This window comes from Pseudophryne corroboree, chromosome 11 (assembly GCF_028390025.1).
Source record: "Pseudophryne corroboree isolate aPseCor3 chromosome 11, aPseCor3.hap2, whole genome shotgun sequence".
NCBI lineage: Eukaryota > Metazoa > Chordata > Amphibia > Anura > Myobatrachidae > Pseudophryne > Pseudophryne corroboree.
In genome coordinates this window covers 179,403,914-179,426,050 of record NC_086454.1, presented here as the reverse complement: position 1 = coordinate 179,426,050, position 22,137 = coordinate 179,403,914, and the positions used below count along the sequence as shown (strand labels likewise).

Here is a 22,137-nt window from a genome sequence, read left to right as displayed (position 1 = left end):
TTTTGTGTTTTGGTTTTGGGTTCGGTTCCGCGGCCGTGTTTTGGGTTCAAACGCGTTTTGGCAAAACCTCACCGAATTTTTTTTGTCGGATTCGGGTGTGTTTTGGATTCGGGTGTTTTTTTCAAAAAACCCTCAAAAACAGCTTAAATCATAGAATTTGGGGGTCATTTTGATCCCAAAGTATTATTAACCTCAATAACCATAATTTCCTCTCATTTTCAGTCTATTCTGAACACCTCACAATATTATTTTTAGTCCTAAAATTTGCACCGAGGTCGCTGGATGACTAAGCTCAGCGACCCAAGTGGCCGACACAAACACCTGGCCCATCTAGGAGTGGCACTGCAGTGTTACGCAGGATGGCCCTTCCAAAAAACACTCCCCAAACAGCACATGACGCAAATAAAAAAAGAGGCGCAATGAGGTAGCTGTGTGACTAAGCTCAGCGACCCAAGTGGCCGACACAAACACCTGGCCCATCTAGGAGTGGCACTGCAGTGTCAGGCAGGATGGCCCATCCAAAAAATACTCCCCAAACAGCACATGACGCAAAGAAGAAAAAAAAGAGGCGCAATGAGGTAGCTGTGTGAGTAAGCTAAGCGACCCTAGTGGCCGACACAAACACCTGGCCCATCTAGGAGTGGCACTGCAGTGTCACGCAGGATGGCCCTTCCAAAAAAACACTCCCCAAACAGCACATGACGCAAAGAAAAAAAGAGGCGCAATGAGGTAGCTGTGTGACTAAGCTCAGCGACCCAAGTGGCCGACACAAACACCTGGCCCATCTAGGAGTGGCACTGCAGTGTCAGGCAGGATGGCCCTTCCAAAAAACACTCCCCAAACAGCACATGACGCAAAGAAAAAAAGAGGCGCAATGAGGTAGCTGTGTGAGTAAGCTAAGCGACCCTAGTGGCCGACACAAACACCTGGCCCATCTAGGAGTGGCACTGCAGTGTCACGCAGGCTGGCCCTTCCAAAAAACACTCCCCAAACAGCACATGACGCAAAGAAAAATGAAAGAAAAAAGAGGTGCAAGATGGAATTGTCCTTGGGCCCTCCCACCCACCCTTATGTTGTATAAACAGGACATGCACACTTTAACCAACCCATCATTTCAGTGACAGGGTCTGCCACACGACTGTGACTGAAATGACGGGTTGGTTTGGACCCCCACCAAAAAAGAAGCAATTAATCTCTCCTTGCACAAACTGGCTCTACAGAGGCAAGATGTCCACCTCATCATCATCCTCCGATATATCACCGTGTACATCCCCCTCCTCACAGATTATCAATTCGTCCCCACTGGAATCCACCATCTCAGCTCCCTGTGTACTTTGTGGAGGCAATTGCTGCTGGTGAATGTCTCCACGGAGGAATTAATTATAATTCATTTTAATGAACATCATCTTCTCCACATTTTCTGGATGTAACCTCGTACGCCGATTGCTGACAAGGTGAGCGGCGGCACTAAACACTCTTTCGGAGTACACACTTGTGGGAGGGCAACTTAGGTAGAATAAAGCCAGTTTGTGCAAGGGCCTCCAAATTGCCTCTTTTTCCTGCCAGTATAAGTACGGACTGTCTGACGTGCCTACTTGGATGCGGTCACTCATATAATCCTCCACCGTTCTTTCAATGGGGAGAGAATCATATGCAGTGACAGTAGACGACATGTTCGTAATCGTTGTCAGGTCCTTCAGTCCGGACCAGATGTCAGCATCAGCAGTCGCTCCAGACTGCCCTGCATCACCGCCAGTGGGTGGGCTCGGAATTCTGAGCCTTTTCCTCGCAACCCCAGTTGCGGGAGAATGTGAAGGAGGAGATGTTGACAGGTCGCGTTCCACTTGACTTGACAATTTTCTCACCAGCAGTTCTTTGAACCCCTGCAGACTTGTGTCTGCCGGAAAGAGAGATCCAAGGTAGGTTTTAAATCTAGGATCGAGCACGGTGGCCAAAATGTAGTGCTCTGATTTCAACAGATTGACCACCCGTGAATCCTTGTTAAGCGGATTAAGGGCTCCATCCACAAGTCCCACATGCCTAGCGGAATCGCTCTGTGTTAGCTCCTCCTTCAATGTCTCCAGCTTCTTCTGCAAAAGCCTGATGAGGGGAATGACCTGACTCAGGCTGGCAGTGTCTGAACTGACTTCACGTGTGGCAAGTTCAAAAGGTTGCAGAACCTTGCACAACATTGAAATCATTCTCCACTGCGCTTGAGACAGGTGCATTCCACCTCCTATATCGTGCTCAGTTGTATAGGCTTGAATGGCCTTTTGCTGCTCCTCCAACCTCTGAAGCATATAGAGGGTTGAATTCCACCTCGTTACCACTTCTTGCTTCAGATGATGGCAGGGCAGGTTCAGGCGTTTTTGGTGTTGCTCCAGTCTTCTGTACGTGGTGCCTGTACGCCGAAAGTGTCCCGCAATTCTTCTGGCCACCGACAGCATCTCTTGCACGCCCCTCTCGTTTTTTAAATAATTCTGCACCACCAAATTCAAGGTATGTGCAAAACATGGGACGTGCTGGAATTTGCCCAGATTTAATGCACACACAATATTGCTGGCATTGTCCGATGCCACAAATCCACAGGAGAGTCCAATTGGGGTAAGCCATTCTGCGATGATCTTCCTCAGTTGCCGTAAGAGGTTTTTAGCTGTGTGCTTATTCTGAAAAGCGGTGATACAAAGCGTAGCCTGCCTAGGAAAGAGTTGGCGTTTGCGAGATGCTGCTACTGGTGCCGCCGCTGCTGTTCTTGCGGCGGGAGTCCATACATCTACCCAGTGGGCTGTCACAGTCATATAGTCCTGAGTCTGCCCTGCTCCACTTGTCCACATGTCCGTGGTTAAGTGGACATTGGGTACAACTGCATTTTTTAGGACACTGGTGAGTCTTTTTCTGAGGTCTGTGTACATTTTCGGTATCGCCTGCCTAGAGAAATGGAACCTAGATGGTATTTGGTACCGGGGACACAGTACCTCCAACAAGTCTCTAGTTGCCTCTGCAGTAATGATGGATACCGGAACCACGTTTCTCACCGCCCAGGATGCCAAGGCCTCAGTTATCCGCTTTGGAGCAGGATGACTACTTGCAATTGTGAAGAATGCAATTGTTAAGAATATGATTTAAGAATGGAGTTAGAACCGGAACTGAAAACCATTTCTCCTCTCTTCACAGGTAAAAACACCATCTTCATGCTTGTATATCTGAGTCTCTCATCTCTCTCTGGCTACACTTTTCACACCCCAAGGAAGTTTGTCTGCAAATGTCTGTGATCCTTCTTCAATGCAAAATAACCTCTGTTAATTAGCTGAACTTCTGATTGCATACCTCCCCCTTTGCCAGCTGATATAGTTGGAGCATTTAAGAGCAATATTATCAAGGCCTGCAGTCAGGACTTGGCTTGCTTGCAATTGTGAAGAATGCAATTGTTAAGAATATGATTTAAGAATGGAGTTAGAACCGGAACTGAAAACCATTTCTCCTCTCTTCACAGGTAAAAACACCATCTTCATGCTTGTATATCTGAGTCTCTCATCTCTCTCTGGCTACACTTTTCACACCCCAAGGAAGTTTGTCTGCAAATGGCTGTGATCCTTCTTCAATGCAAAATAACCTCTGTTAATTAGCTGAACTTCTGATTGCATACCTCCCCCTTTGCCAGCTGATATAGTTGGAGCATTTAAGAGCAATATTATCAAGGCCTGCAGTCAGGACTTGGCCTGCTTGCAATTGTGAAGAATGCAATTGTTAAGAATATGATTTAAGAATGGAGTTAGAACCGGAACTGAAAACCATTTCTCCTCTCTTCACAGGTAAAAACACCATCTTCATGCTTGTATATCTGAGTCTCTCATCTCTCTCTGGCTACACTTTTCACACCCCAAGGAAGTTTGTCTGCAAATGTCTGTGATCCTTCTTCAATGCGAAATAACCTCTGTTAATTAGCTGAACTTCTGATTGCATACCTCCCCCTTTGCCAGCTGATATAGTTGGAGCATTTAAGAGCAATATTATCAAGGCCTGCAGTCAGGACTTGGCCTGCTTGCAATTGTGAAGAATGCAATTGTTAAGAATATGATTTAAGAATGGAGTTAGAACCGGAGTTTGAACTGGATTTGGACTACGCTAAAATCTCGAATAATACAATTTCCCCAAACACTGCAACTCGGGACCATCATGTGGCCTCTCCTCACCTCTGCCTTGAGAACACCAGGACCAATGCCTACTACTTCTCTGTCCAAGAACATCATGACTGCCCCCAAGACTACCCCTCAAGCTGAGCAGGGAACTGAGGGGCGTGCGCATCAAGACCAGATTTTGCTGGGTCAGTTCCATTGGACATTAGTGTGCACTCCACATTCTTACACCCACCCGCACTGCTCCCCACACTCTCACACACACCCGCACTGCTCTCATGAGACCAGGACATTTATCATTTTCACAAATTAATGTTTTCCTGCAAATGTGTCTTCTTTTCTTTCTTCTTACAGGGTACTTTCCCCCCACTGTGTGCTATTCCTGTAATGTGTACCTCCATTGGTTGCACACCCTGCCAGCAGTAACCTACACAGTGCGCCTCACATGGCTGCCTCGGATGGTTCCTCCATGGGCAGGGTGTGCTTCATTTGATCTTTCCATGCAGGGTATAGCATACTCCTACACTCGTGTCAGTTTTCTCGTGAATGCATTTGGCCCTTGTATGGCTCATCTCCCACTGTGTAACCTTCGTAGTGCGCCCAACATGGCTGCCTTATCTGGTAAACTTGTGGATGGGATGAAAAATACATGGACCTGATGGTTTTACTGGAACCCTACTCTGAACCTAAGGACTCTGCAATCTCCCCATTTTGTGTTCTCTTCTAGGGGTGGACTATTCCACCCTGGGTAATCCTACGCAGAGCGCTTAAGATGGCTGCCGCACCTGGTACCTTGTGAGGGTGGAATACACAACCCCTGGAGGTTATTACCCAAAATGCTTACACCAACCCTGCATTATGCTTTCTGTCTTTATTGTCTGTGTGGTTTATCTTTTGATGTAATACTTAAATCTTCTGTATTATGTGCATTGTTTGAGTTCTAGTTGGCGCCGCGGATGGCTGCCTCGGTGCTGCTCTGCCAAGCAGCCTTTGTGTTTAGTCCTACATGTATAATATGTCTAATATGTTGAGTCTATTGTACAGTTGCAATGTGCAGTATCAACTCATACGTGTAATGTGTGTAATGTATGCTATGTTCTTCCCCCTTCGTATGCTATGTATTCCCCCTTCATGTTGCTGCTTGGCGATGCATTGTACCACAAAGAATTCCTAGTGTACGTGAGTACACCTGGCCAATAAAGCTGATTCTGATTCTGATTCTTCTGATATTTCATCTTCCTCGCAAAGGACTGTTGGACAGTCAATTGCTTGGTGGAAGTAGTAAAAGTGGTCTTACGACTTCCCCTCTGGGATGACCATCGACTCCCAGCAGCAACAACAGCAGCGCCAGCAGCAGTAGGCGTTACACGCAAGGATGCATCGGAGGAATCCCAGGCAGGAGAGGACTCGTCAGAATTGCCAGTGACATGGCCTGCAGGACTATTGGCATTCCTGGGGAAGGAGGAAATTGACACTGAGGGAGTTGGTGGGGTGGTTTGCGTGAGCTTGGTTACAAGAGGAAGGGATTTACTGGTCAGTGGACTGCTTCCGCTGTCGCCCAAAGTTTTTGAACTTGTCACTGACTTATGATGAATGCGCTGCAGGTGACGTATAAGGGAGGATGTTCCGAGGTGGTTAACGTCCTTACCCCTACTTATTACAGCTTGACAAAGGCAACACACGGCTTGACAAATGTTGTCCGCATTTCTGTTGAAATACTTCCACACTGAAGAGCTGATTTTTTTTGTATTTTCACCAGGCATGTCAATGGCCATATTCCTCCCACGGACAACAGGTGTCTCCCCGGGTGCCTGACTTAAACAAACCACCTCACCATCAGAATCCTCCTAGTCAATTTCCTCCCCAGCGCCAGCAACACCCATATCCTCCTCATCCTGGTGTACTTCAACACTGACATCTTCAATCTGACTATCAGGAACTGGACTGCGGGTGCTCCTTCCAGCACTTGCAGGGGGCGTGCAAATGGTGGAAGGCGCATGCTCTTCACGTCCAGTGTTGGGAAGGTCAGGCATCGCAACCGACACAATTGGACTCTCCTTGTGGATTTGTGATTTCGAAGAACGCACAGTTCTTTGCTGTGCTTTTGCCAGCTTAAGTCTTTTCATTTTTCTAGCGAGAGGCTGAGTGCTTCCATCCTCATGTGAAGCTGAATCACTAGCCATGAACATAGGCCAGGGCCTCAGCCGTTCCTTGCCACTCCGTGTGGTAAATGGCATATTGGCAAGTTTACACTTCTCCTCCGACGATTTTATTTTAGATTTTTGAGTCCTTTTTTTACTGATATTTTGTGTTTTGGATTTTACATGCTCTGTACTATGACATTGGGCATCGGCCTTGGCAGACGACGTTGATGGCATTTCATCGTCTCGGCCATGACTAGTGGCAGCAGCTTCAGCACGAGGTGGAAGTGGATCTTGATCTTTCCCTATTTTTGGAACCTCAACATTTTTGTTCTCCATATTTTAATAGGCACAACTAAAAGGCACCTCAGGTACACAATGGAGATGGATGGATACTAGTATACTTATGGATGACGAGCGACTGCCGACACCGAGGTAGATACAGCCGTGGACTACCGTACTGCGTCTGCTAGTATAGACTGGATGATAATGATATAAAAAATATATATATATCACTACTGCAGGACAGGTATATATTGTATAATGATGGACCTGCTGGACACTGTCAGCACTGCAGACTCCTAAACTACTAGTATGAAGAAGGTAGAAAAAAAAACCACCACAGGTAGGTATACAATTATGGACGAGCGACTGCCGACACAGAGGTAGCTACAGCCGTGGACTACCGTACTGCGTCTGCTAGTATAGACTGGATGATAATGATATAAAAAATATATATATATCACTACTGCAGGACAGGTATATATTGTATAATGACGGACCTGCTGGACACTGTCAGCACTGCAGACTCCTAAACTACTAGTATGAAGAAGATGGAAAAAAAAAAACCACCACAGGTAGGTATACAATTATGGACGAGCGACTGCCGACACAGAGGTAGCTACAGCCGTGGACTACCGTACTGCGTCTGCTAGTATAGACTGGATGATAATGATATAAAAAATATATATATATCACTACTGCAGGACAGGTATATATTGTATAATGACGGACCTGCTGGACACTGTCAGCACTGCAGACTCCTAAACTACTAGTATGAAGAAGATAGAAAAAAAAAAACACCACAGGTAGGTATACAATTATGGACGAGCGACTGCCGACACAGAGGTAGCTACAGCCGTGGACTACCGTACTGCGTCTGCTAGTATAGACTGGATGATAATTATATAAAAAAAATATATATATCACTACTGCAGGACAGGTATATATTGTATAATGACGGACCTGCTGGACACTGTCAGCACTGCAGACTCCTAAACTACTAGTATGAAGAAGATAGAAAAAAAACAAAACACCACAGGTAGGTATACAATTATGGATGAGCGACTGCCGACACAGAGGTAGCTACAGCCGTGGACTACCGTACTGCGTCTGCTAGTATAGACTGGATGATAATGATATAAAAAATATATATATATCACTACTGCAGGACAGGTATATATTGTATAATGACGGACCTGCTGGACACTGTCAGCACTGCAGACTCCTAAACTACTAGTATGAAGAAGATAGAAATATAATGAATGACGGACCTGCATGACACTGTCAGCAGAATGCGTTTATAGAATAATAAAAAAAAACACCACACGAGTGTTTAACTTTTTCAGGCAGACAATATACTGGTGGTCACTGCTGGTCAGTCACACTGGCACTCTGGCAGCAAAAGTGTGCACTGTTAAATATGTACTCCTGCTATAACTGCTCCCCAGTCTCCCCCACAATTAAGCTGTGTGAGCAGTGAGCACTACTCAGCACAGTCAGATATACATAGATGATATTATCATGCAGCACACTGAGGCTGAGCACAGATATGGTATGTGACTGTGTATCGTTTTTTTCAGGCAGAGAACGGATTATATTAAATAATAAATAAAACTGGTGGTCACCACTAGTATAACTATCAGCAAAACTCTGCACTCTCTGAGTACTCCTAATGCTCCAGTAAATCAAGTGTCTCACTCTCTATCTAAACGGAGAGGACTCCAGCCACGTCCTCTCCCTATCAATCTCAATGCACGTGTGAAAATGGCGGCGACACGCGGCTCCATATATAGAATCCGAGTCTCGCGATAGAATACGAGCCTCGCGAGAATCCGACAGCGGGATGATGACGTTCGGGCGCGCTCGGGTTAGCCGAGCAAGGCGGGAAGATCCGAGTCTGCCTCGGACCCATGTAAAAAGCGTAAAGTTCGGGGGGGTTCGGATTCCGAGGAACCGAACCCGCTCATCTCTACTTTTTATGCATGTAGAAAGCTAAGCTCATTTGTCCTTGATAACTTTATTTTCCATGAAACTAAAGTAGCTTTTACATTTCCCAAAGTATAACTTACTGTAAAAGCTACCAAAAAAAGGAAAACATTGATTTTGCACACAGCTTGTCAGTGAAACAACATTAAGGTAGTTGTGGCCGAGTGGTTAAGGTGATGGACTCGAAATCCATTTGCTTTTCAAGCTGGTTTAAAAACGAAATGCATTCAAGATGAAGAGAATCAAAGCATGTTATGTTTAAGAATTGAGTTCTCAATCTCAGCTTAGCTCACCTACATATAAATCCTGTTTTACAATGGACTTCTTTTTAAACCATATAATCTCAGACAGTGTCTTCCTGCATTCTATGTACATGCTTGTGACCTTGTATAAATGTTTCCCAGTGGCAACTTATGCATGCAGATTCTTTCTATCTGGACTTACAGCTGTAGAGATGTAATGAAAGGTAAGAAATAATGTCTGGTAATCAACAAACTATTAATTGTGCAGTGTCAGTTGTTATAATTCCAAACTTTATTAAGGAATAGACCATAAGTTCTCAAACTCAGTCCTCAGGACCCCACACAGTGTATGTTTTGCAGGTAACCCAGCAGGTGCATAGGTGTATTAATTACTCACTGACACATTTTAAAAAGTCCACTTGTGGAGCTAATTATTTACTTGTGGTTCTGCGAGGAGACCTGCAAAACATGCACTGTGTGGGGTTCTGAGAACCGAGTTTGAGAACCTGTGGAATAGACCAATGAAAAACCTAATATATTTTAAATGATTATTATTTGATAAAATGTCCGTAAAATGTACAATACAGTTCATGAGCACTAGTGTTGGCATGGTGTGATGTTAAAGGCTCTGATTTCTAATTAATTTAGTACAAGATCAAAAGTCCTTGACACCTATATTTGACATTAAACTATACTAGCTATTATATTTCACAAAGTTTACATATTAATATTGAAGCAAATAAAAATAAAATGTATCAGATATTTCTGCCAACAGGAAAAATGTTTTGATTTCCAAGTAGCACCATCCAATTGATGTCAGGTAGTTGTGGCCGAGTGGTTAAGGTGATGGACTTGAAATCAATTGGGGTTTTCCCGCGCAGGTTCAAATCCTGCCAGCTACGTACTGCTTTTTATGCCTGTAGAAAGCTAAGCTCATTTGTCCTTGATAACTTTATTTTCCATGAAACTAAAGTAGCTTTTACATTTCCCAAAGTATAACTTACTGTAAAAGCTACCAAAAAAGGAAAACATTGATTTTGTACACAGCTTGTCAGTGATACAACATTAAGGTAGTTGTGGCCGAGTGGTTAAGGTGATGGACTCGAAATCCATTTGCTTTTCAAGCTGGTTTAAAAACGAAATGCATTCAAGATGAAGAGAATAAAAGCATGTTATGTTTAAGAATTGAGTTCTCAATCTCAGCTTAGCTCACCTACATATATATCCTGTTTTACAATGGACTTCTTTTTAAACCATATAATCTCAGACAGTGTCTTCCTGCATTCTATGTACATGCTTGTGACCTTGTATAAATGTTTCCCAGTGGCAACTTATGCATGCAGATTCTTTCTATCTGGACTTACAGCTGTAGAGATGTAATGAAAGGTAAGAAATAATGTCTGGTAATCAACAAACTATTAATTGTGCAGTGTCAGTTGTTATAATTCCAAACTTTATTAAGGAATAGACCATAAGTTCTCAAACTCAGTCCTCAGGACCCCACACAGTGTATGTTTTGCAGGTAACCCAGCAGGTGCATAGGTGTATTAATTACTCACTGACACATTTTAAAAAGTCCACTTGTGGAGCTAATTATTTACTTGTGGTTCTGCGAGGAGACCTGCAAAACATGCGCTGTGTGGGGTTATGAGAACCGAGTTTGAGAACCTGTGGAATAGACCAATGAAAAACCTAATATATTTTAAATGATTATTATTTGATAAAATGTCCGTAAAATGTACAATACAGTTCATGAGCACTAGTGTTGGCATGGTGTGATGTTAAAGGCTCTGATTTCTAATTAATTTAGTACAAGATCAAAAGTCCTTGACACCTATATTTGACATTACACTATACTAGCTATTATATTTCACAAAGTTTACATATTAATATTGAAGCAAATTAAAATAAAATGTATCAGATATTTCTGCCAACAGGAAAAATGTTTTGATTTCCAAGTAGCACCATCCAATTGAAGTCAGGTAGTTGTGGCCGAGTGGTTAAGGCGATGGACTTGAAATCCATTGGGGTTTCCCCGCGCAGGTTCAAATCCTGCCAGCTACGTACTGCTTTTTATGCATGTAGAAAGCTAAGCTCATTTGTCCTTGATAACTTTATTTTCCATGAAACTAAAGTAGCTTTTACATTTCCCAAAGTATAACTTACTGTAAAAGCTACCAAAAAAGGAAAACATTGATTTTGCACACAGCTTGTCAGTGAAACAACATTAAGGTAGTTGTGGCCGAGTGGTTAAGGTGATGGACTCGAAATCCATTTGCTTTTCAAGCTGGTTTAAAAACGAAATGCATTCAAGATGAAGAGAATCAAAGCATGTTATGTTTAAGAATTGAGTTCTCAATCTCAGCTTAGCTCACCTACATATATATCCTGTTTTACAATGTACTTCTTTTTAAACCATATAATCTCAGACAGTGTCTTCCTGCATTCTATGTACATGCTTGTGACCTTGTATAAATGTTTCCCAGTGGCAACTTATGCATGCAGATTCTTTCTATCTGGATTTACAGCTGTAGAGATGTAATGAAAGGTAAGAAATAATGTCTGGTAATCAACAAACTATTAATTGTGCAGTGTCAGTTGTTATAATTCCAAACTTTATTAAGGAATAGACCATAAGTTCTCAAACTCAGTCCTCAGGACCCCACACAGTGTATGTTTTGCAGGTAACCCAGCAGGTGCATAGGTGTATTAATTACTCACTGACACATTTTAAAAAGTCCACTTGTGGAGCTAATTATTTACTTGTGGTTCTGTGAGGAGACCTGCAAAACATGCACTGTGTGGGGTTCTGAGAACCGAGTTTGAGAACCTGTGGAATAGACCAATGAAAAACCTAATATATTTTAAATGATTATTATTTGATAAAATGTCCGTAAAATGTACAATACACTTTATGAGCACTAGTGTTGGCATGGTGTGATGTTAAAGGCTCTGATTTCTAATTAATTTAGTACAAGATCAAAAGTCCTTGACACCTATATTTGACATAAACTATACTAGCTATTATATTTCACAAAGTTTACATATTAATATTGAAGCAAATTAAAATAAAATGTATCAGATATTTCTGCCAACAGGAAAAATGTTTTGATTTCCAAGAAGCACCATCCAATTGAGGTCAGGTAGTTGTGGCCGAGTGGTTAAGGCGATGGACTTGAAGTTCATTGGGGTTTCCCCGCGCAGGTTCAAATCCTGCCAGCTACGTACTGCTTTTTATGCATGTAGAAAGCTAAGCTCATTTGTCCTTGATAACTTTATTTTCCATGAAACTAAAGTAGCTTTTACATTTCCCAAAGTATAACTTACTGTAAAAGCTACCAAAAAAGGAAAACATTGATTTTGCACACAGCTTGTCAGTGAAACAACATTAAGGTAGTTGTGGCCGAGTGGTTAAGGTGATGGACTCGAAATCCATTTGCTTTTCAAGCTGGTTTAAAAACGAAATGCATTCAAGATGAAGAGAATAAAAGCATGTTATGTTTAAGAATTGAGTTCTCAATCTCAGCTTAGCTCACCTACATATATATCCTGTTTTACAATGGACTTCTTTTTAAACCATATAATCTCAGACAGTGTCTTCCTGCATTCTATGTACATGCTTGTGACCTTGTATAAATGTTTCCCAGTGGCAACTTATGCATGCAGATTCTTTCTATCTGGACTTACAGCTGTAGAGATGTAATGAAAGGTAAGAAATAATGTCTGGTAATCAACAAACTATTAATTGTGCAGTGTCATTTGTTATAATTCCAAACTTTATTAAGGAATAGACTATAAGTTCTCAAACTCAGTCCTCAGGACCCCACACAGTGTATGTTTTGCAGGTAACCCAGCAGGTGCATAGGTGTATTAATTACTTACTGACACATTTTAAAAAGTCCACTTGTGGAGCTAATTATTTACTTGTGGTTCTGCGAGGAGACCTGCAAAACATGCGCTGTGTGGGGTTATGAGAACCGAGTTTGAGAACCTGTGGAATAGACCAATGAAAAACCTAATATATTTTAAATGATTATTATTTGATAAAATGTCCGTAAAATGTACAATACAGTTCATGAGCACTAGTGTTGGCATGGTGTGATGTTAAAGGCTCTGATTTCTAATTAATTTAGTACAAGATCAAAAGTCCTTGACACCTATATTTGACATAAACTATACTAGCTATTATATTTCACAAAGTTTACATATTAATATTGAAGCAAATTAAAATGAAATGTATCAGATATTTCTGCCAACAGGAAAAATGTTTTGATTTCCAAGTAGCACCATCCAATTGAAGTCAGGTAGTTGTGGCCGAGTGGTTAAGGCGATGGACTTGAAATCCATTGGGGTTTCTCCGCGCAGGTTCAAATCTTGCCAGCTACATACTGCTTTTTATGCATGTAGAAAGCTAAGCTCATTTGTCCTTGATAACTTTATTTTCCATGAAACTAAAGTAGCTTTTACATTTCCCAAAGTATAACTTACTGTAAAAGCTACCAAAAAAGGAAAACATTGATTTTGTACACAGCTTGTCAGTGAAACAACATTAAGGTAGTTGTGGCCGAGTGGTTAAGGTGATGGACTCGAAATCTATTTGCTTTTCAAGCTGGTTTAAAAACGAAATGCATTCAAGATGAAGAGAATCAAAGCATGTTATGTTTAAGAATTGAGTTCTCAATCTCAGCTTAGCTCACCTACATATATATCCTGTTTTACAATGGACTTCTTTTTAAACCATATAATCTCAGACAGTGTCTTCCTGCATTCTATGTACATGCTTGTGACCTTGTATAAATGTTTCCCAGTGGCAACTTATGCATGCAGATTCTTTCTATCTGGACTTACAGCTGTAGAGATGTAATGAAAGGTAAGAAATAATGTCTGGTAATCAACAAACTATTAATTGTGCAGTGTCAGTTGTTATAATTCCAAACTTTATTAAGGAATAGACCATAAGTTCTCAAACTCAGTCCTCAGGACCCCACACAGTGTATGTTTTGCAGGTAACCCAGCAGGTGCATAGGTGTATTAATTACTCACTGACACATTTTAAAAAGTCCACTTGTGGAGCTAATTATTTACTTGTGGTTCTGTGAGGAGACCTGCAAAACATGCACTGTGTGGGGTTCTGAGAACCGAGTTTGAGAACCTGTGGAATAGACCAATGAAAAACCTAATATATTTTAAATGATTATTATTTGATAAAATGTCCGTAAAATGTACAATACACTTTATGAGCACTAGTGTTGGCATGGTGTGATGTTAAAGGCTCTGATTTCTAATTAATTTAGTACAAGATCAAAAGTCCTTGACACCTATATTTGACATAAACTATACTAGCTATTATATTTCACAAAGTTTACATATTAATATTGAAGCAAATTAAAATAAAATGTATCAGATATTTCTGCCAACAGGAAAAATGTTTTGATTTCCAAGAAGCACCATCCAATTGAGGTCAGGTAGTTGTGGCCGAGTGGTTAAGGCGATGGACTTGAAATTCATTGGGGTTTCCCCGCGCAGGTTCAAATCCTGCCAGCTACGTACTGCTTTTTATGCATTTAGAAAGCTAAGCTCATTTGTCCTTGATAACTTTATTTTCCATGAAACTAAAGTAGCTTTTACATTTCCCAAAGTATAACTTACTGTAAAAGCTACCAAAAAAGGAAAACATTGATTTTGTACACAGCTTGTCAGTGAAACAACATTAAGGTAGTTGTGGCCGAGTGGTTAAGGTGATGGACTCGAAATCTATTTGCTTTTCAAGCTGGTTTAAAAACGAAATGCATTCAAGATGAAGAGAATCAAAGCATGTTATGTTTAAGAATTGAGTTCTCAATCTCAGCTTAGCTCACCTACATATATATCCTGTTTTACAATGGACTTCTTTTTAAACCATATAATCTCAGACAGTGTCTTCCTGCATTCTATGTACATGCTTGTGACCTTGTATAAATGTTTCCCAGTGGCAACTTATGCATGCAGATTCTTTCTATCTGGACTTACAGCTGTAGAGATGTAATGAAAGGTAAGAAATAATGTCTGGTAATCAACAAACTATTAATTGTGCAGTGTCAGTTGTTATAATTCCAAACTTTATTAAGGAATAGACCATAAGTTCTCAAACTCAGTCCTCAGGACCCCACACAGTGTATGTTTTGCAGGTAACCCAGCAGGTGCATAGGTGTATTAATTACTCACTGACACATTTTAAAAAGTCCACTTGTGGAGCTAATTATTTACTTGTGGTTCTGTGAGGAGACCTGCAAAACATGCACTGTGTGGGGTTCTGAGAACCGAGTTTGAGAACCTGTGGAATAGACCAATGAAAAACCTAATATATTTTAAATGATTATTATTTGATAAAATGTCCGTAAAATGTACAATACAGTTCATGAGCACTAGTGTTGGCATGGTGTGATGTTAAAGGCTCTGATTTCTAATTAATTTAGTACAAGATCAAAAGTCCTTGACACCTATATTTGACATTAAACTATACTAGCTATTATATTTCACAAAGTTTACATATTAATATTGAAGCAAATTAAAATAAAATGTATCAGATATTTCTGCCAACAGGAAAAATGTTTTGATTTCCAAGTAGCACCATCCAATTGAGGTCAGGTAGTTGTGGCTGAGTGGTTAAGGTGATGGACTTGAAATCCATTGGGGTTTTCCCGCGCAGGTTCAAATCCTGCCAGCTACGTACTGCTTTTTATGCATGTAGAAAGCTAAGCTCATTTGTCCTTGATAACTTTTTTTTCCATGAAACTAAAGTAGCTTTTACATTTCCCAAAGTATAACTTACTGTAAAAGCTACCAAAAAAGGAAAACATTGATTTTGCACACAGCTTGTCAGTGAAACAACATTAAGGTAGTTGTGGCCGAGTGGTTAAGGTGATGGACTCGAAATCCATTTGCTTTTCAAGCTGGTTAAAAACAAAATGCATTCAAGATGAAGAGAATCAAAGCATGTTATGTTTAAGAATTGAGTTCTCAATCTCAGCTTAGCTCACCTACATATATATCCTGTTTTACAATGGACTTCTTTTTAAACCATATAATCTCAGACAGTGTCTTCCTGCATTCTATGTACATGCTTGTGACCTTGTATAAATGTTTCCCAGTGGCAACTTATGCATGCAGATTCTGTCTATCTGGACTTACAGCTGTAGAGATGTAATGAAAGGTAAGAAATAATGTCTGGTAATCAACAAACTATTAATTGTGCAGTGTCAGTTGTTATAATTCCAAACTTTATTAAGGAATAGACCATAAGTTCTCAAACTCAGTCCTCAAGACCCCACACAGTGTATGTTTTGCAGGTAACCCAGCAGGTGCATAGGTGTATTAATTACTCACTGACACATTTTAAAAAGTCCACTTGTGGAGCTAATTATTTACTTGTGGTTCTGCGAGGAGACCTGCAAAACATGCACTGTGTGGGGTTCTGAGAACCGAGTTTGAGAACCTGTGGAATAGACCAATGAAAAACCTAATATATTTTAAATGATTATTATTTGATAAAATGTCCGTAAAATGTGCAATACAGTTCATGAGCACTAGTGTTGGCATGGTGTGATGTTAAAGGCTCTGATTTCTAATTAATTTAGTACAAGATCAAAAGTCCTTGACACCTATATTTGATATTAAACTATACTAGCTATTATATTTCACAAAGTTTACATATTAATATTGAAGCAAATTAAAATAAAATGTATCAGATATTTCTGCCAACAGGAAAAATGTTTTGATTTCCAAGTAGCACCATCCAATTGAGGTCAGGTAGTTGTGGCCGAGTGGTTAAGGTGATGGACTTGAAATCCATTGGGGTTTTCCCGTGCAGGTTCAAATCCTGCCAGCTACGTACTGCTTTTTATGCATGTAGAAAGCTAAGCTCATTTGTCCTTGATAACTTTATTTTCCATGAAACTAAAGTAGCTTTTACATTTCCCAAAGTATAACTTACTGTAAAAGCTACCAAAAAAGGAAAACATTGATTTTGCACACAGCTTGTCAGTGAAACAACATTAAGGTAGTTGTGGCCGAGTGGTTAAGGTGATGGACTCGAAATCCATTTGCTTTTCAAGCTGGTTTAAAAACTAAATGCATTCAAGATGAAGAGAATCAAAGCATGTTATGTTTAAGAATTGAGTTCTCAATCTCAGCTTAGCTCACCTACATATATATCCTGTTTTACAATGGACTTCTTTTTAAACCATATAATCTCAGACAGTGTCTTCCTGCATTCTATGTACATGCTTGTGACCTTGTATAAATGTTTCCCAGTGGCAACTTATGCATGCAGATTCTTTCTATCTGGACTTACAGCTGTAGAGATGTAATGAAAGGTAAGAAATAATGTCTGGTAATCAACAAACTATTAATTGTGCAGTGTCAGTTGTTATAATTCCAAACTTTATTAAGGAATAGATCATAAGTTCTCAAACTCAGTCCTCAGGACCCCACACAGTGTATGTTTTGCAGGTAACCCAGCAGGTGCATAGGTGTATTAATTACTCACTGACACATTTTAAAAAGTCCACTTGTGGAGCTAATTATTTACTTGTGGTTCTGCGAGGAGACCTGCAAAACATGCACTGTGTGGGGTTCTGAGAACCGAGTTTGAGAACCTGTGGAATAGACCAATGAAAAACCTAATATATTTTAAATGATTATTATTTGATAAAATGTCCGTAAAATGTACAATACAGTTCATGAGCACTAGTGTTGGCATGGTGTGATGTTAAAGGCTCTGATTTCTAATTAATTTAGTACAAGATCAAAAGTCCTTGACACCTATATTTGACATTAAACTATACTAGCTATTATATTTCACAAAGTTTACATATTAATATTGAAGCAAATTAAAATAAAATGTATCAGGTATTTCTGCCAACAGGAAAAATGTTTTGATTTCCAAGTAGCACCATCCAATTGAGGTCAGGTAGTTGTGGCTGAGTGGTTAAGGTGATGGACTTGAAACCCATTGGGGTTTTCCCGCGCAGGTTCAAATCCTGCCAGCTACGTACTGCTTTTTATGCATGTAGAAAGCTAAGCTCATTTGTCCTTGATAACTTTATTTTCCATGAAACTAAAGTAGCTTTTACATTTCCCAAAGTATAACTTACTGTAAAAGCTACCAAAAAAGGAAAACATTGATTTTGCACACAGCTTGTCAGTGAAACAACATTAAGGTAGTTGTGGCCGAGTGGTTAAGGTGATGGACTCGAAATCCATTTGCTTTTCAAGCTGGTTTAAAAACTAAATGCATTCAAGATGAAGAGAATCAAAGCATGTTATGTTTAAGAATTGAGTTCTCAATCTCAGCTTAGCTCACCTACATATATATCCTGTTTTACAATGGACTTCTTTTTAAACCATATAATCTCAGACAGTGTCTTCCTGCATTCTATGTACATGCTTGTGACCTTGTATAAATGTTTCCCAGTGGCAACTTATGCATGCAGATTCTTTCTATCTGGACTTACAGCTGTAGAGATGTAATGAAAGGTAAGAAATAATGTCTGGTAATCAACAAACTATTAATTGTGCAGTGTCAGTTGTTATAATTCCAAACTTTATTAAGGAATAGATCATAAGTTCTCAAACTCAGTCCTCAGGACCCCACACAGTGTATGTTTTGCAGGTAACCCAGCAGGTGCATAGGTGTATTAATTACTCACTGACACATTTTAAAAAGTCCACTTGTGGAGCTAATTATTTACTTGTGGTTCTGCGAGGAGACCTGCAAAACATGCACTGTGTGGGGTTCTGAGAACCGAGTTTGAGAACCTGTGGAATAGACCAATGAAAAACCTAATATATTTTAAATGATTATTATTTGATAAAATGTCCGTAAAATGTACAATACAGTTCATGAGCACTAGTGTTGGCATGGTGTGATGTTAAAGGCTCTGATTTCTAATTAATTTAGTACAAGATCAAAAGTCCTTGACACCTATATTTGACATTAAACTATACTAGCTATTATATTTCACAAAGTTTACATATTAATATTGAAGCAAATTAAAATAAAATGTATCAGATATTTCTGCCAACAGGAAAAATGTTTTGATTTCCAAGTAGCACTATCCAATTGAGGTCAGGTAGTTGTGGCTGAGTGGTTAAGGTGATGGACTTGAAATCCATTGGGGTTTTCCCGCGCAGGTTCAAATCCTGCCAGCTACGTACTGCTTTTTATGCATGTAGAAAGCTAAGCTCATTTGTCCTTGATAACTTTATTTTCCATGAAACTAAAGTAGCTTTTACATTTCCCAAAGTATAACTTACTGTAAAAGCTACCAAAAAAGGAAAACATTGATTTTGCACACAGCTTGTCAGTGAAACAACATTAAGGTAGTTGTGGCCGAGTGGTTAAGGTGATAGACTCGAAATCCATTTGCTTTTCAAGCTGGTTTAAAAACAAAATGCATTCAAGATGAAGAGAATCAAAGCATGTTATGTTTAAGAATTGAGTTCTCAATCTCAGCTTAGCTCACCTACATATATATCCTGTTTTACAATGGACTTCTTTTTAAACCATATAATCTCAGACAGTGTCTTCCTGCATTCTATGTACATGCTTGTGACCTTGTATAAATGTTTCCCAGTGGCAACTTATGCATGCAGATTCTGTCTATCTGGACTTACAGCTGTAGAGATGTAATGAAAGGTAAGAAATAATGTCTGGTAATCAACAAACTATTAATTGTGCAGTGTCAGTTGTTATAATTCCAAACTTTATTAAGGAATAGACCATAAGTTCTCAAACTCAGTCCTCAGGACCCCACACAGTGTATGTTTTGCAGGTAACCCAGCAGGTGCATAGGTGTATTAATTACTCACTGACACATTTTAAAAAGTCCACTTGTGGAGCTAATTATTTACTTGTGGTTCTGCGAGGAGACCTGCAAAACATGCACTGTGTGGGGTTCTGAGAACCGAGTTTGAGAACCTGTGGAATAGACCAATGAAAAACCTAATATATTTTAAATGATTATTATTTGATAAAATGTCCGTAAAATGTGCAATACAGTTCATGAGCACTAGTGTTGGCATGGTGTGATGTTAAAGGCTCTGATTTCTAATTAATTTAGTACAAGATCAAAAGTCCTTGACACCTATATTTGATATTAAACTATACTAGCTATTATATTTCACAAAGTTTACATATTAATATTGAAGCAAATTAAAATAAAATGTATCAGATATTTCTGCCAACAGGAAAAATGTTTTGATTTCCAAGTAGCACCATCCAATTGAGGTCAGGTAGTTGTGGCCGAGTGGTTAAGGTGATGGACTTGAAATCCATTGGGGTTTTCCCGTGCAGGTTCAAATCCTGCCAGCTACGTACTGCTTTTTATGCATGTAGAAAGCTAAGCTCATTTGTCCTTGATAACTTTATTTTCCATGAAACTAAAGTAGCTTTTACATTTCCCAAAGTATAACTTACTGTAAAAGCTACCAAAAAAGGAAAACATTGATTTTGTACACAGCTTGTCAGTGAAACAACATTAAGGTAGTTGTGGCCGAGTGGTTAAGGTGATGGACTCGAAATCCATTTGCTTTTCAAGCTGGTTTAAAAACGAAATGCATTCAAGATGAAGAGAATCAAAGCATGTTATGTTTAAGAATTGAGTTCTCAATCTCAGCTTAGCTCACCTACAGATATATCCTGTTTTACAATGGACTTCTTTTTAAACCATATAATCTCAGACAGTGTCTTCCTGCATTCTATGTACATGCTTGTGACCTTGTATAAATGTTTCCCAGTGGCAACTTATTCATGCAGATTCTTTCTAACTGGACTTACAGCTGTAGAGATGTAATGAAAGGTAAGAAATAATGTCTGGTAATCAACAAACTATTAATTGTGCAGTGTCAGTTGTTATAATTCCAAACTTTATTAAGGAATAGACCATAAGTTCTCAAACTCAGTCCTCAGGACCCCACACAGTGTATGTTTTGCAGGTAACCCAGCAGGTGCATAGGTGTATTAATTACTCACTGACACATTTTAAAAAGTCCACTTGTGGAGCTAATTATTTACTTGTGGTTCTGCGAGGAGACCTGCAAAACATGCACTGTGTGGGGTTCTGAGAACCGAGTTTGAGAACCTGTGGAATAGACCAATGAAAAACCTAATATATTTTAAATGATTATTATTTGATAAAATGTCCGTAAAATGTACAATACAGTTCATGAGCACTAGTGTTGGCATGGTGTGATGTTAAAGGGTCTGATTTCTAATTAATTTAGTACAAGATCAAAAGTCCTTGACACCTATATTTGACATAAACTATACTAGCTATTATATTTCACAAAGTTTACATATTAATATTGAAGCAAATTAAAATAAAATGTATCAGATATTTCTGCCAACAGGAAAAATGTTTTGATTTCCAAGTAGCACCATCCAATTGAGGTCAGGTAGTTGTGGCCGAGTGGTTAAGGCGATGGACTTGAAATCCATTGGGGTTTTCCCGCGCAGGTTCAAATCCTGCCAGCTACGTACTGCTTTTTATGCATGTAGAAAGCTAAGCTTATTTGTCCTTGATAACTTTATTTTCCATGAAACTAAAGTAGCTTTTACATTTCCCAAAGTATAACTTACTGTAAAAGCTACCAAAAAAGGAAAACATTGATTTTGCACACAGCTTGTCAGTGAAACAACATTAAGGTAGTTGTGGCCGAGTGGTTAAGGTGATGGACTCGAAATCCATTTGCTTTTCAAGCTGGTTTAAAAACAAAATGCATTCAAGATGAAGAGAATCAAAGCATGTTATGTTTAAGAATTGAGTTCTCAATCTCAGCTTAGCTCACCTACATATATATCCTGTTTTACAATGGACTTCTTTTTAAACCATATAATCTCAGACAGTGTCTTCCTGCATTCTATGTACATGCTTGTGACCTTGTATAAATGTTTCCCAGTGGCAACTTATGCATGCAGATTCTGTCTATCTGGACTTACAGCTGTAGAGATGTAATGAAAGGTAAGAAATAATGTCTGGTAATCAACAAACTATTAATTGTGCAGTGTCAGTTGTTATAATTCCAAACTTTATTAAGGAATAGACCATAAGTTCTCAAACTCAGTCCTCAGGACCCCACACAGTGTATGTTTTGCAGGTAACCCAGCAGGTGCATAGGTGTATTAATTACTCACTGACACATTTTAAAAAGTCCACTTGTGGAGCTAATTATTTACTTGTGGTTCTGCGAGGAGACCTGCAAAACATGCACTGTGTGGGGTTCTGAGAACCGAGTTTGAGAACCTGTGGAATAGACCAATGAAAAACCTAATATATTTTAAATGATTATTATTTGATAAAATGTCCGTAA

At 39.6% G+C, this 22,137-nt stretch overlaps 11 non-coding genes across 11 annotated transcripts; all 11 read left to right on the top strand.

Annotated features, from left to right (window-relative positions):
- The first annotated feature begins 9,607 nt into the window (after positions 1-9,607).
- TRNAS-UGA (transfer RNA serine (anticodon UGA)) lies at positions 9,608-9,689 on the top strand. The gene has a single exon. It is a non-coding gene; the product is annotated as a tRNA-Ser (tRNA).
- A 1,080-nt stretch (positions 9,690-10,769) lies between these two features.
- TRNAS-UGA (transfer RNA serine (anticodon UGA)) lies at positions 10,770-10,851 on the top strand. Its single transcript has one exon. It is a non-coding gene; the product is annotated as a tRNA-Ser (tRNA).
- A 1,079-nt stretch (positions 10,852-11,930) lies between these two features.
- TRNAS-UGA (transfer RNA serine (anticodon UGA)) lies at positions 11,931-12,012 on the top strand. The gene has a single exon. It is a non-coding gene; the product is annotated as a tRNA-Ser (tRNA).
- A 1,079-nt stretch (positions 12,013-13,091) lies between these two features.
- On the top strand, positions 13,092-13,173 carry TRNAS-UGA (transfer RNA serine (anticodon UGA)). The gene has a single exon. It is a non-coding gene; the product is annotated as a tRNA-Ser (tRNA).
- Positions 13,174-14,252: 1,079 nt separating this feature from the next.
- TRNAS-UGA (transfer RNA serine (anticodon UGA)) lies at positions 14,253-14,334 on the top strand. The gene has a single exon. It is a non-coding gene; the product is annotated as a tRNA-Ser (tRNA).
- Positions 14,335-15,414: 1,080 nt separating this feature from the next.
- TRNAS-UGA (transfer RNA serine (anticodon UGA)) lies at positions 15,415-15,496 on the top strand. The gene has a single exon. It is a non-coding gene; the product is annotated as a tRNA-Ser (tRNA).
- A 1,079-nt stretch (positions 15,497-16,575) lies between these two features.
- On the top strand, positions 16,576-16,657 carry TRNAS-UGA (transfer RNA serine (anticodon UGA)). The gene has a single exon. It is a non-coding gene; the product is annotated as a tRNA-Ser (tRNA).
- A 1,080-nt stretch (positions 16,658-17,737) lies between these two features.
- On the top strand, positions 17,738-17,819 carry TRNAS-UGA (transfer RNA serine (anticodon UGA)). The gene has a single exon. It is a non-coding gene; the product is annotated as a tRNA-Ser (tRNA).
- A 1,080-nt stretch (positions 17,820-18,899) lies between these two features.
- On the top strand, positions 18,900-18,981 carry TRNAS-UGA (transfer RNA serine (anticodon UGA)). The gene has a single exon. It is a non-coding gene; the product is annotated as a tRNA-Ser (tRNA).
- A 1,080-nt stretch (positions 18,982-20,061) lies between these two features.
- On the top strand, positions 20,062-20,143 carry TRNAS-UGA (transfer RNA serine (anticodon UGA)). Its single transcript has one exon. It is a non-coding gene; the product is annotated as a tRNA-Ser (tRNA).
- Positions 20,144-21,222: 1,079 nt separating this feature from the next.
- Positions 21,223-21,304, top strand: TRNAS-UGA (transfer RNA serine (anticodon UGA)). Its single transcript has one exon. It is a non-coding gene; the product is annotated as a tRNA-Ser (tRNA).
- Positions 21,305-22,137: the final 833 nt, after the last annotated feature.